The sequence below is a fragment of the Pygocentrus nattereri genome, chromosome 6 (assembly GCF_015220715.1).
Source record: "Pygocentrus nattereri isolate fPygNat1 chromosome 6, fPygNat1.pri, whole genome shotgun sequence".
Taxonomy (NCBI): Eukaryota; Metazoa; Chordata; class Actinopteri; order Characiformes; family Serrasalmidae; genus Pygocentrus; species Pygocentrus nattereri.
Genome location: NC_051216.1, coordinates 20,838,509 through 20,851,385, shown reverse-complemented (window position 1 = coordinate 20,851,385; position 12,877 = coordinate 20,838,509). Strand labels below are relative to the sequence as shown.

General features: G+C 40.4%; 1 protein-coding gene across 6 annotated transcripts in view; it reads left to right on the top strand.

The window, feature by feature from the left end:
* The first annotated feature begins 3,112 nt into the window (after positions 1-3,112).
* b3galt1b (UDP-Gal:betaGlcNAc beta 1,3-galactosyltransferase, polypeptide 1b) overlaps positions 3,113-12,877 on the top strand; it is a 110,295-nt gene continuing 100,530 nt past the window's right edge. For 2 of the 6 annotated variants that reach the window (XM_037539327.1, XM_037539325.1), the window contains exon 1: positions 3,819-4,144. The gene's annotated coding sequence lies outside the window, so the exon portion shown is untranslated. Of the gene's footprint in view, positions 3,133-3,462; positions 3,592-3,818; positions 4,150-12,877 lie in introns of those variants that run through there. The other 4 variants (XM_017692175.2, XM_037539326.1, XM_017692174.2 and 1 more) reach the window with 3 other exon arrangements.

The following is a 12,877-nucleotide window of genomic DNA, read 5'->3' as shown; positions in this document are numbered from 1 at the left end:
TTCCCCGACGCTGCCGTGCGGTCCCCGCAGTGGACGGAGTGCGTTTCCAGCTGAATCGCCGAGTCTGGCGTGCTGTCCGAGAGCCAGGTCTCTGTGAGGATAAGAGCACAGCACTCTCTGATCTCACGCTGGGTTGTTATCTGGTCCTCAGCTCATCCAGCTTGTTTTCGAGGGAGCAAACATTAGCTAGCAACAGGCTAGGTAGCGGTGGCCGTGTAGCCCTAGCCTTTAGCCTAGCATGTAGCCCACCTCTCTTGCCCCGCTTACGCTTTGGCCGCTCTGTTCGTCGGCTGCACCGCTCACCTGAGGCCGGAGCTGCTGGGCCTTGCCGGCTGGTGCCGGTGGAGTGCAAGCGTAAAAGAAAGTTGAAGTCCGAGAGGCTAAAGGTAAGTTCATGATGAACTTTACAGATCTCCAGGACTGCCTCTTTACTGTAACTGACTGTAACGTAGATGTTCTGTACACTTAAAATAAATACTAAAGTTAAAATAAGTAATAAATAGCGTCGGTTGCAGGAGGAGCACGCAAAGATGTCTGCCACGGTGGGCGTATTCCATACTTGGAATGAAAATAACAGCACAATTACATACAGTAGAAAATGAGCCACGGTATTTCTAGACATATACTAGTCTAAACAAATATGTTTTTATCTTGATTTATGTCTGGATTTAAAAAAAAAAACACTTTGGAGTTTGCTTCCACCAACTGAGCTGTGATCTGGATAGTACGACTGCACAATAAAACATATTTTTACCATTATTGTGATAAACACATTGTTACAGTGATAACAACAGATCAAACTATTTCATACACCAGCGAGACATCATTATATTTCAGGCACAAACTTTTAGAAGCCTAATGAGTATTTCTCTACACTGGGACTGAACCCTGTTCTCCCATATGGGAGATAAGTAAGTTAACCATTCAGCTAAATAGCCAACTACAAAACATGCACATACACAGCTCAAATACTACTCCATCCTGAACTACAAGCCTATAAATACCCATCAAACATTTGGATTGTTCTCACACTCAGTATTGTGTTTTAAGTGTGAGAGGCAGTAGTGGCTGCTGTAACAACGCGCACACACACACACACACACACACACACACACACACACACACACACACACACACACACACATTCTGCACTACTTATACTTCTGGGTTGTGGGGGGTGCTGGAGGCAATTCCAGCAGTTACTGTAACAACAGATATATTTAATAACTAAATAATAAATGAATAAACATAAATATTTATAAAAATATAAAATAATATATATTTATCTCTTTTTGTAGACATCATAAAAAAAATGTTCTCAGTCTTTCAGTGCACAAAAAAGTGCTTGCAGTTTTGATGCAAGTAGCTGTTAGTATTCCAATTGTTTTTAATTTGCACAGCAGTGATGGTGTTTTTGTAATTTAATATTATAGTATTTTGCTGTTTGCTTAAAAAGAGAGGGTTAGTTAGATTTCTGTTTACGCAGCTGAAAAAAGGCCTGTACTTCTGTCACAACTGGTCTTAGGCCATTTTTAAAAATAATTTATACATTCTCATATCATCATTATGATATCCAACAGCTTTAATGCACATCACATTTTATGTCCATAACGTACACTACTGGATAGACTATAACGCTTCAATATATCAGCAAGATATGCATGTTAACAGACTTGTAGACAAGGTGCAATTTAACAGGGAAGCCAGTGTAAATAATGAGCTCAGCTTTGTGTAAAAAGGAAAAAAATGACAATCTACTTTCCAAGGCCTTATTTGCGGCTTCATTTTTAATTGGAAAAATAGTTTTGAATTAAATGCCTTATTCAGTATTACACAAAATGGGCAATAAAAATGTATATTTAATCCATGTAACACATTATCATAGATTTACAGATATTAGCATCAACCAAAAATAACTTTCTTGCCGCTAGATGCACATGATGCACATTTCTCTGCAGGTGCTCCACTAGATTTCCAATGCTGGCATTTTCATGTACCATTAAAGTCAGCCGCATGCCAAGTTTGACCTCTGCATCATTTATCTCAATTAAATGTGTTTTTGTTCTCAAGCCTACCTTAATCATTCTTTCATTAGCTCCTGCTTCTACAATCCTCTGGGTGTGTGCCTCCATAGTGGTTGGCTTACTTGTCTAGATTTAGGAGAAAAAGGGCAGATGTGAGGGAACCCAACCTATTTCTGTTTCAGACGTACCAATACTGCCTTCTCCATTACAATTCATTGGTTTCTCTGTGAATGCAGTGCATGTTCAATAATCTTCCATCTCAGGAAAATGTGAAGTGTCTTTATTCTTTCATATGCTCTCCAAGAGCGCAATCTTTGAGCCAAAACTCATCTTCCACAAAGAGGCTGTCAAGTAGAGAGGGATGGTCCCCACTTGGCTGGCATGCTTGATGAAGGTGGTTTGCTGTTCGTAGCCCTGAGACAAGACAGACAGGGAACTTATGAAAGCATGCATTTGTCAGATTGCTTTGTGCCAATGGCAGTTGCGGCCAAGTCCTTCAGGCGAAAGGGATTCTAATGTGGTTTCATTAGACCAATAATGGGTAGTAAGGAAAGAGAAGAGAATCAGCTTAAAGATTCATAAAAGTAGTTTTAAAAATACAATTTCCCCTGTAGAGTTTCAACAGCTGTGCAGAATTATCCAAGGAAATACCAACGCATGTTCCTTTAAGGCACCACACATAATCCACTTGTCCCATGTACTTCGGATGAATAAAGAAGGTGACTAAGAGCATTAATTCCACTCGCAGGTGGATGAGCTCCAACTACCTAAGCACAATCAGGCAGCTTATTCTTGAAACGTCCTCTGCACAATTTATATTAAGCTTGTCTGTGAACACCTGACCACAACTAGCCTGTCTTCCTTCCCTCCTTTTACGTAGCCGTCAGCTGAATGAAGGGAGCAACCTTGCTAGCATTAGACTGCACAGTGTTATAGATTAGTCCATCTTTCCTAATTAGATTAGTCTGGCGTTAACCCTGCAGACCTCTGGAGCACTCTCCGCTCGGCCTGAGTATCGAGTGCACACCTGCAGGCACAGCGAGGCAGTGAATGAACGAATGGGAGTTTTCGCCGCTTCTGAATGGCACAGCAATTAGCGCAGCTACAGGTTCGTATCTAGCCGTGATTTAATAGAGTGACTCGTTCCTTCGTCCTTCAGACGTAGTCCGTTTCTTTCTTTCTATTCGTACATCCGTCTCACACGAGTATTTCTAACTTTTTCTAACGTTTCGTGGTGACTGTCTCACACTTGTGACAGGAATCGGTTCCTATAAGTTTCTACGAATTTCTTCACAACGTCAATCTACCTTGCTATGCAAAGTAGCCATGTTCCGCGGCACCGGATTGGCTGGAATAAGGTTAAGGAGGGCTGTGATTGGCTTAGCCCGTGCCATCAGGATTCCTCCAGCGGACTGTTGTGCTCCGAGCCGACACGCTGAACGCAAACACACACACACACACACACACACACACACACACAGACTCAGACTCGCATCACCACACACACACACCAGAGCAGCAGCAGCAGAGCAGCCGGCGGGATGTGGTGATGCTGCTGGGCAGTCTGGTGAGCGAATTATTTCTCTTTTTTCTCCCTCTTTTGTGCGGCTTTGGTAACTAAAACTACGTTTCTGTGTTTCTGGTGGCCGAGTCGCTGCGGTGTACTTAAGCGCCTGTGAGTGTTTACACAGCCCGCCTGTATAGGATGGGCTTGGACCTGTGAGCTCCTGAGAGGCAATCTCTCTCTCTCTCTCTCTCTCTCTCTCTCTCTCTGCCCTGCCTCTCTTTTTGTTGGCGATGAAACTCGGCTGTGTTGAAATTGAAAGCGTCCCTCTCATGCTTTCAGGACTTTACACAGTTTACAGTACGGCGGACCTGGGCGCGCTGGACCTCGGACTGCACGTCTCTTGACTGTCCCCTTCAGTTCATTCACATCGTCCGTGCGCTCACGCTCGCGTCCGGGTCCGGGTCGTGGAGAGCCGTTAAACGCGCGTTCATTACTTGCATCAGTGAGCGAGCTTTAATCAAACTCCCGCCCGCGCGCTCATGTCCTCGCGTCCAAGCCTCACATAATTCTTTTCCAGCCTCCTCCCGCATCTGTTTGTTTGCTGCGACCCAAGGTGAGGTAAGCCCAGCTATTTTCTGTCCGAATAGAGGGGCATAAGCCGCAGCTGAGGCGCGCACTCATGCATGATATTGTACTGGAGCGCCGAGAATGAGACTTTGAAGATGTTCGCTTCTCTCTCGCCTTCCACTAACACTCCATCAGCCCGAGTCACAGCTGCAGCTCATTTCACACTGTTAGCTCATTCTCACCACGACACGGACAGCCACTTTCACCTGGATAGCGCTGGAGTGATCGCACAGCTAGAAGTGGCCCGAGTTCATTTCTACAGTCCCTCTTCACAATAGCGTGGTCCTGTAGCGTTAGACGGGCTTTGTTGAGCCGTTCTCTTCAAAAGTCATATAAACGCCTTGTCTCTCGATTAGTTGGAATGAGCAGTTGTCATTTTAGTCTCCGTGCTGCAGAAATCCCTTTAAATGCCTGTTCATTTGTTTTAAGAATGCGTTGGGAAATCGATTGTATTGATTTTCCCAAACGCGAATGTGTGTTTTTGTGTATGATGGTTGATCCAACATTTAGCCCTTTTGATCTGTCAAATTCAGTTTGCCAGTAAGAAAAGCTGCCGGACAGGCATGCGTAACTGAAGCAGGACAGTGACCAGTGCTTTTGACCTTATTTAGAACAACGAACATAATCTTATGTGGTAAATACTGCTCAGAAGTGATAAGTATATCTTCACTTTTGCCTAAGGTTTTCATTAACTGTGGAATACAGTGATGCATTCATAGTCATTTAACACAGTCTCTAAATTTTTGGTTTTATCCCTCTTTCTCTGTCTCATTCTTTAAAAAAAAACATTGCAGCTTGTCATCTGGCAAGAAAAAAATGCTAATCCATCCCTCTCTGATCCTGCCACATGTTGGTTTCAATTACACTTTCAGCTGGGCAGCAGCTGCTGTCGCTCAACCCCCAGCTTTTTTCACAGCATCACATATCTGAGCTCTGGTCGTGGAGGGACAGTGAGGATTGAGCATTGAAAGACCACATGTCTCCTCTCGTCCCCTCTCCCGAGTTACCCTAAAGGTCTCTTTGTGCGGGTGTCAAAGAAAAGTGTAATAAATGGTTGAGGCAGAATGCTTTCAAGTTGTTTTTTTTTTCTCTTTTCTCAGGCAAATCACAAAGCTGTAAGTCTTTTTTGTGGTTGTGAGGACCAGGGTCTTGCTCATGCTTTTTGCAAGGACTTATTTGAAATCCATTACGAATTGTGCTGATGCATTGAAATTTGCTTTTGTGACCTAGGCATTTGAAATGCATTTTCGTGGTGAGGACAGACTTGCATTTTCAATGGGTTTTTGTAAACCTGCTCCCACAGGGGTTTTTTATTTTTCTTTTTGTTTGTTTAGAAGTTCCCAAGTGTTCTGCGGTACTTCTCTGTCCTGGATAGCAGAGCTGTATCCTTGATATTTAGCATATAGTTGTCCTCCTGAGACTGCTTTGTTCTGAGGGGTCCATCATGGAAAACTTGTCCTCATTTTTTAAAAATAAATGTGAAGCTGTGAGTAAGTAATTCTGAGGCAGAGTTCTTGAACTACCGGGTTGCAGTAGCTTGATTCATAGGGCCTGTTACAACATTGCGATTATCATTTAAATCTGGTTAGCATTCATACATTCATAAATACATATATACATACATATGATGCATATAGCTTCGCTTCACCCACCAGACCCTGTGACTGGTTACCCAACATAAGCCATATTAAATTATCTCAGGCTGATGCTACAATGTTAAAAGAAAGAGTGCTGAATGCAAGAAAAACCATTTAAACGAAAATCTGATACAGCATGAACGGTGCACACTAAGCGAGCAAGTTGCAATTTAGCTATAACTATATCAGCTATTATACTAATTTAGACCAATGGTTATAAATCTGCCTATGGGGATTCATTCATTACATAGCAGCAGATGCAGCATGTCAGAACTAAGAAATTAATGAAATTATCAAACTACATTGAGAAGGCGGTTAATATGCACTCCTTTGACTACACGTCACTCACAGTAACTTTATTTGTGTTTAACAGGAATGCTGATGCCGTGACATTAAACGCTTTCTATGATTCTACTGTTAAATGTCAGTTTACTTGATTTAATGGAACACTGAAATATCTGTTAAACTCTATGCATTTGTACTACTACTGATGATGATGATGATGATAATAATAATAATAATAATAATAATAATAATAATAATAGCAACAATTAGGAGTAGTGGTGGTTCTGATGACAAAACAGTTACTAGTAAACATCAACTCAAATGAGTGTATATGTTGTAGATTCATTTATACCGGGGTGGAGTGGGGGGGGGGGGGGGGGGGGCATTTTTTTCCCCTTCATTTTTATTTTTCAAATAGACGCCTTGCTAGTGGTTTGAGACACCAGTTTAAATGGTTAAAGAGAGGGTGATTGGAAATGTAAAAATGATTTATTACTGTTTTTGATGCAGACCACACATACTTTAAAAATGGATCCTAGGAAAAAAAATAAAGTACTAGATTTAATGTACAATATTGCCACTTTAAAGATGACATACAATTCTACTCATTCTGTGGCTAATTTCCGTCATTGTCACTTGAGGGCTGTATAATAATGTAATTCTATCTAGATATGCAGAGACGTGAACTCACACACATGCATACACTTACAGGTGGGAGAGGATGGCACTTACTTTTTAATTACTGTTCTGTGCCCGTCGTCTTGACATTGACGTATTGATTGAATCTTGGAAAAGCTTCAATAAAAGCCAGGGCTAATTGATTCTTCTGCATTGACATGCAGCGACATTACGCCACACCATGAGGCCAATAAGAGCATGCTGGCAATATTGACGTGTGAAATTAATTCCGAGCATGAGCAAGGAATGGTTTTCGGTATTTGATCTTGCCATGCTGCCAAGTGAAGCTGCTGCTGCTGTTCTCCAGTTCTCAGTAAGCGAGATCGTTTGAGCAGTCACACTACCATCCTGACATTTCAAATCTGTAGGTGTCGGAGCAGGAGAGAATCGATGTGGCTACTTTCAGGACATTATACTTAAGAGTCAAACACTCGGGCCACTTTGTCCTTGTTATGGGCTCTTGTGTTTTAAACTCTTTCTTCAGTGGGTTAAATCTGCTCATTACTGTTAGATTTCCAGCCATCCTTAATTTGTGCAGTGTTAGGCAGTCCTGGAGGATATTACTGTCTCTTTTTCTAAAAGGTATTCTCATGGGGGAACTTGTGCAGCAGTAAGAGAGGGTGTAAAACAAAGGGCAGGAGATAATGATCATCTTTCTGACTTCTAAAACTTGGCCCTAATGATGTGCAAATAGAACAGAAGGCTCCTTGGCTGTCACTGCTCCAGCTCCGTACCTCAACTGTTGCCTGTGGCGGGTGGTGGGGGGTACACCGGTAACTCCACATTGACTGGATATTGCTGTCATTCAAGGAGGTTTGGGATATTGAACTTCATTTCCCGGAAAAGGACAAGTAATAAGTTTGGATTCGAAGACAATATTGTTGTTTATTTATTTTATAACATGAAGCGAGTCTTCCGAAGGCTCTGGTGAGTTCTATTAAGCCTCAGAGCACTCTTTTCTGTGTTCCCTTTTGGGTGGAAAGGTGTATTTTAAAGTGCCTTTCTGGAGCAAGGCTTATAATTGGGTTTTATTGAAAGGCTTTGCTGGTTGTCTGAGCCCAGTGGTATGGCCATTGTGGAATTAGTGTTGTGTGGTTCCTGGTCAAGTGAATCAGAGAATGGTAGCTGGTGTACCGTAATTGCATCTTGCCAATTCAACTGGCCTAAGCTACTCTAGCTTTCGCTATCCTGACTATACAGAACTGTACTATATGCCTGAATGTGAGAAAGCCTTGTTACTATGTGTGCACCACACTCAAACTATCGTGTTTTTGTGTGTGTGTGTGTGTGTGTGTGTGTGTGTGTGTGTGCGTGTGATTTTTATTTATTTTTTTCTTTTCTATTGCTGCTTTCACTAAGTAAAGCTCTTATCCAAGGCAAAGGATTACATTTTTGCCCATTTATGTAAATGGATATTCAGTGGAGCAATTCAGATTAAGTGCCTAGCTCGCTGAAGGGCACATCAATAAAATTTCACAGCTGGGATTTGAACTGGTAACCCCCTGCACTTGTGCCTTGCTGAGCACCACCTCAACAAGACTGCTGGGTACCATTGAATGCACCATCAGGTGGTCCGAGGAATATTGCAGCAACTTGGGATAAATTTGTTGAAGAATGGCTCAACAACAGTGCCTCTAAACTGGAACATGGAAAATAATCAGCTGAGAATAATCAGAACTGTAGATTATTGTGGAGAAAGTACAGGCTATTTAATGATAGGTGTATATCTGTGAATGAAAATTAATGTGATTCAAATAATTTCACCCTATATTCAGTCCCCCTTTCATTAGTGCACATTAGCACAATATGTAGTTCAACTGTTCTTTCTTTTCTGGCGATAAAATCTGCAGTGACATGTTTAAACTAAGGCTATATGATTTTCATATAAAATGTCATGTTCAAAAAGCTGTCTGATATCACTGACAATAATAGAAGCAATAAATTATTTTTCAAAATAACATGCCTCTGACTGGATGTGGTGCAAGTACAGACTTGAAATACTAGTAACTACTTACATTAGAACTGCAAGCACATTTTTTGTGAGAAACAGTCAGTATTACAGCAACAGCTGTAAAAGGCTACAAAAACAAATGTATATACTTTTTTTACATAGATGCACAAAAGTGAATAAATTGGTCACTTGTTTTTGTTTAGTTATTAAAGATGTTTGCTATGACAGAGGCCATTACTGCTTCACACAGTTAAAACAATATTGAGTGTGAGAACAATCCTAATGTTTGATGTGTTTTACAGGCTTGTAGTGCAGTGAATGGAGTAGTATTTGAGCTGTGTGTGTTTTGCGATTGACTGTTTAGCCTAATGGTTAAGTTACTCATCCTTCATGTAGGAAAGCGGTGTTTGATCCAGCCTCAGATTAGCACCCATTAGGCTTCTAAAAGTTTGTGCTGCAACATAATAATGCTTTACTGGTGTTGTGTGTATGAGGTAACTTGATCAATTCTGTCATTGCTGCTCTTAACAATGTGCTTATCATGAGAACAATAAAAGTACAATTTATTGTACAGCCCTAGTTTAAATTGTCCCTCTGTAATAGGGTCTCAATTTTGAGCATGTTTACACCTTGGATCTATGTATTTTTTTTTGTCCTTATCACAGCTGGATATACTGTGGCTAGCTTCCATTTACACTTTTCAATAAAATGTGTCTCTAGTGTTACAGATCTGATTGTACTTATCCTGCATAAAAAGCACACCGTTTCTATTTTGCTTTTGTTTACTTTCTTCCCCGTTACAATACGAGTGGACAAGCTTGACATGGATGCTTTCATTGGTCCAGAGTGTCAGAAGGCTCTCAGTTTGGGGCTAGCTCTAACCTTATATATCCTCCATCTCTCATTTTCTTGTTTGTAATCTTATTTGCTTATCAGTGCTTGTCAGATGTGTTTTTGCTCACATAACTGTGTACAGATAACGAAAATACATTCCGCTTACACTTGTGTTAAATGTGGCCAAGATCTGTCTCTGACTACCTCTGGATGTGGTTTGAGTGATCTGATTGTAATCTGCTCACAATGTGTCCCGAGTGTGTTTACACTTGGTTTTTCATCAGGAGAAATCTGAATGTGATGCAGTCACCAAAAATGCATGTTATTGCAAGGATTAAACAGGCCCTTTCAAATAATAGTGCTATATTTAAAAAAAAAGTGTTAAATAATGTGTTTATCATTTCACATTCTGTGCTGCACTAAATCGAGTTAAGGATTAGTATTTAGAGATGCACCATTTGGAAAATTGTGGACCGCTGTTGATATGTGCTATTTCTAAATTTACTGGTACTGATACATACACATTTATAAAATATGGAAGTTGGAAGAAAATCTGCCTGGATTAGCATTAGAGACAAATAACATTTATTTGTAGAGTTGCAGGACAATGAGTAATATGCAATAAATATATCTAAACATCAGTTTCAAATATAGGTCTGCCAACATGGATATGATTCTGATATCATCATTACTAATTATGCTCTTTGTAATGGAACAAGCAGTTGTGCTCTTTAGCGACACTACTGACAATATCTGTGATATGCTGAGAAATGTGTATTGTAATGTAGGGATACTTATTGTCACATTACATTACACACAGCGTGCTTCTCTGAGCATAGTGTGGATATCATCAGTTCTTAAGCACTGACCAGCTGCATGTTTCATTACAAAGAGAGAATAATTAGGCCTGTTTAAATGGCTTTAGAGCAGCACAGTATGTGTTGAATAAAATCATTATATTCATAGTTTTACATTATTTTCTGAATGTGGCATTGCTGGTTTATCAGCTGGTCAATTTACCAAACAGCATTAACACTTTTCATGTGTTGTGAAAATGTCTCAATCATGATGCTGTGTTTTTGCCACGGTGCTCACCCCTATTGTAATGCAGTTTATCACAATAACAATAAAATCTTAATTTGTTATCTGCCTAATCTAATGTACCATAGCTCAAATTCTTATACAGAAGCCTTTCATGTACTTAGCTGCTGCTTTCCTCCCCACTCTCTTGTTGCAGCCATCAATTCAGTCAGAGCTAGCCTTCTATATGCCTGTCATATTACCTGCTGCTAGAGCTGCATGCATGTGTCTTGAAAGCACCCAAATGCAACCGACCATGTCAGACTAGTGCAGACCATACAGTGAATACCCCTGCGTTAAAGCCAGTGAGACGAATCCACAGAGAAGAGGCCTGCCGAGCTCAGTCTCAACAGTGTCGAGCTGAGACGTGCATCCTGCATGTCTGTGTGGGTGTGCTGTTAAATATCATAACTGTGAGGCATCTACTCCATAGAGCTTTTCTCCCTCTGGTGAGGAGAGTGGAGGAAGTTTATTTAAAAAACATCCCTTAGAGGGGCTAGAACAAAGAGCAGGCCACTGCGGCGCCCCAGACAGCGCATTGTGTCACCGCAGTATGCTGTGGCAATAGGGGAGTAATTTTGCCTCTGATAAGAAGTGATATTCCAGCTCAGTATTGCTGCAGGTGGAAGCAGCCCAGCACACAAAAGGCTTTCTGGTGTCAGTGATTTAGTGACTGAACACATTAAGTGTGACAAGTGACTTATTTGTTCTTTAACTGATGTGAACGGTTGAAAAATATTCTGGCCTGTTGCCTTTGAAATATCATCTGTACTTCCAAGATGAAATTGTGTTCAAACAAAATATGAGTTAAATGATGTTGAATTGCCAATTTCCTAATCCCATCATAACAGCATTGTTTGTAGTTATTGTTTTGTAATCACAGAAAGTAGATCAAATGATCAAATTGTATTATCCTTGCTCTTGCAGTGGTACAGGGCTCCTGGGGTCTTCAATCTGATTTTATCAAATTGGTAAATCCCTTTTCATACGATGGCTATCTAAGCCTATTTTCTCATGTGTTTCTCTGTGACAGAGTGATTCTGCTAGGTGTTCTGTGTGTGTGGTTGTGTAAATACAGTGTGAGTAAGAATGTATTCAGAAATCCACTGTTTGAATTTATAATTTATGAATTTATGTATAAAGATGGATGAACTGCTTATAGGCTAACATATATGCAGATGACATTTATTTCTGTAGTTTATTATAATATAAGCATCTTTCCATCTTTCCACTTCCATTAGCTACTGAAATTCCATGGGTCAATACCTGAAAAATGAACATGGGTAAAATTCCGTCCAGGCAAATTTGCCATGTCTGTGAACAATTTCACTCTAGCTGGGTTCATTGCTTGGGTTTGTGAGTTTGACTGTACAATTTGCAGAAAGCAGAAACTGTGTTAAATTTTTATTTAAACAAACCACAGTTGCAAATAATTTACTTTTCTCATTTGCAACATGTAGAGCTTTTAAACTTGCTGAATGAAACTGGTGTTGACATAACCTAATACATAAGCAATAAAAAACTGGTCTTGAATCTTCATCTGTGAAATTCAAGTACGATGCTCAGAGTCCATAAAGTGAATGATATTGGAATCATATTTCTTTGAGCTGACAAAAAATGTAGTGGCATCAGACAGATGTTTATATTTAACTAAAAATTCAAATCAAAGCAGTGTTTTTCCCCAGATGTGAAATAAAGCTGGGAATGACAGTTGGGGGACAAGGGCTTGGAGGGGTAGCATGGATATCCAGACTCAGATTTGGAAATGGTGAAACACAAGCAGCTGATATCTCGCATTACACGTATGATATGAATGACTTGCATATGAATAACAATATACAATATTTAGAAAATCTGTTTAAAAAGGAATAAAATATTTTGGTGGCTGTCAGTGCACTTCCAAGCTAGTTCCAGTTTTTACATTTTGTAAAATGTCCATTATGTTTTATCCATCAGCAGTGACAGATATGTGCCTAGAGATATGTGTATGGCTTGGAATTCTCTTATCGATACATCCCAAAAGTCAAATATGGGCTTGGGTTTGAACTCTTCTATTCATAACTGTTTTTGTGCCATATGTTTAAGTTTCCTGTTATACACTGCAACATGTGTGTTTCCTTTTACAGTGTCCTTGTGACTTCTGAATTTGGAAGTGGCTCTGGTAGAATGCATTCGGAAGTGGTTTGATGCTATTGACATTGCTCTCGAGTCAAATGAAAGTGACGCTTGCCAAGAGAAGAAGGAAGTTAGCAGT